Here is a 2,442-nt window from a genome sequence, read left to right on the forward strand (position 1 = left end):
CTGCCTGCCTCTGCCTCCCGAGTGTTGGAATTAAAGGCATGCATCACAGCACCTGGCACAAAGTTCTTGAAATGGCAAAATTGCAGAAATCAAGGATGGATTACTAGTTCTCAGTGGCTAAGGTAGAAGCAGAGGGAAGTGAGAGTATCGATAGAAAGGTCAACAGGAGGAACACTGTGGAGATAGAAATAGTCTGTCCTGGAGGCTGTAGAGATGGCTCAGTGGTTAAGAACACTGACTGTTCTTACAGAAGACCCGGATTCGAATTTCAGCACCCACATGGCAGCTAACAACTATCCGTAACTCCAGTTCCAGGGGGATCTGACAGCCTCTTCTGACCTCCACAGGCATTGCATGACATGGGTGCACTTACCTACATGTAGGTAATACACGCATACACATAAAAAATTAAAAAATAAATAAAATTATATTTAAAAAAAGAAATTACCCGGGTGTGGTGGCATATGCCTTTAATACCAGCACTTGGGAGGCAGAGGCAGGTGGATCTTTGTGAGTTCAAAGCCAGCCTGGTCTACATAGTGAGCTCAGGTCAGCTGGGACTACAGGGAGGCCCTGTCTCAAAAAGACAAAAAAGAAAAAAAAAAAGAAATTGTCTTGACCATAGCAATGTGAATATCTTTTTAAAAAATTTATGTGTGCTGGGCATGGTGGCACACGCCTTTAATCCCAGCACTTGGGAGGCAGAGGCAGGCAGATCTTTGTGAGTTCGAGGCCAGCTTGGTCTACATAGTGAGTTCCAGGACAGCTGGGGCTACAAGGAGACCCTGTCTCAAAAAAACAAAAACAAAAAAAACCAAAAAATTTATGTGTATGAGTATTTTGCCTACATGCATGTAATTGCACAGTGTGCATGCAATGCCCACAGAACCCAGAAGAGGGTATCAGAGCACTTGGATCTAGACTTACAGATAGTTGTTAACTGCCATGCGGGTGCTGAGAACCGAACCTAGGTCCTCTGAAAGAACAGCAGGTGCTCTCAACCACTGAGCCATCTCTCCAGCCCTTTTAATATAACTTTTGGAGTTTGGGGTTTGTTTTTCTTTTGGTTGTGGTTATTTGAGACAGGGTCTCCCTGTAGCTTCAGCTGACCTGGAACTTGCTATGTAGACCAAACTGGCCTAGATCTCATGGAGAGCCACCTGCTTCTGTCTCCCAGGTGCTAGGAATAAAGACGTCCACAACCATGCTTAGCCCAGTGTGAGCATCTTACTGTGAAATTGAACTGTCTCAAAAAGACAAAAATAACTAACTAAATAAATAAATAAAATATATTTTTTAAAGGCCTCAGCCTGGCATGGTGGCACACACCTTTAAACCCAGGATTTGGAAGCCAGAGGTAGGCGAATCTCGAAGAGTTCAAGGCCAGCCTGGTTTATATAGTGAGTTCCAGGTCAGCTGGGAGATCCTGTCTCAAAAAAAAAAAAAGTCTGAGGCTGGGTGTGGTGGCACATGCCTTTTGTCCCAGCATTTGGGAGGCAGAGGGAAGTAGATCTCTGTGAGTTCAAGGCCAGCCTGATCTACATAGTGAGTTCCAGTCCAGCTGGGGCTACAGGGAGAACCTGTCTCAAAAAGACACACAAAAAAAGATCTCAAAATTGGGTCCATTGAGCCCAGTGAGATGGCTCAATGGACATAGTGCCATGCATGCAAGCCTGATGACCTGAGTTCAATCTCTAAAACTCACATGAAGTTGGAAGAACCGACTCCATAAAGTTGTCCTCTGACCTGCACACATGCACTGTGTCACCTGCACCCCTCCCATCATGAATATACACACAATAACTTTCCCTGACTGGGATTATAGGCATATTGCACCATGGTGGGCTTATGCAATGTTATGGATGGAACCCAGGGCTTTGTACATGCTTGATAAGAATTCTACCAACTGGGCTGGAGAGATGGCTCAGCAATTAAGAGCACTGACTGCTCTTGCAGAGGACCCGCGTTCGATTCCCAGCACCTACATGGCAGCTATGAACCGTCCTTAATTCCAGTTCCAGGGGAATCCAAAGCCCTCTTCTGACCTCTGAGGCATTGCATGACATGGGTGAACTCACATACATGCAGGCAATATACTTGTACAAGTAAAATAAAAATAATAAAAAGATTAAAAGAAAAAAGAATCCTACCAACTAAGGAGTCTGTCTATAGCCCACACTGGCCTGAAACTCACTATGTAGACCAGGCCGGCCTTGAAGTTGCAGCTATCCTCCAGCCCTGGGCATCCCAAATGCTGAGGCAGGCATGGGTCATCGTGTTTGGCTGCTTATCAGCCTTTTGGCTGAGAGCAAGTGTAAATAGAAATAATTGCTCCCTTTCCCACAGTAATCTCTAATCTTGACCTTCTTTTCTCTCACTTGCCTGGTGAAACAACTTCTTTCTTCTTACATGTTCTAACACATATGTTGAGGAAGCTTCTTA

This window comes from Nannospalax galili, unplaced genomic scaffold (genome assembly GCF_000622305.1).
Source record: "Nannospalax galili isolate Female #2095 unplaced genomic scaffold, S.galili_v1.0 scaffold23, whole genome shotgun sequence".
In the NCBI taxonomy this organism is placed as follows: Eukaryota; Metazoa; Chordata; class Mammalia; order Rodentia; family Spalacidae; genus Nannospalax; species Nannospalax galili.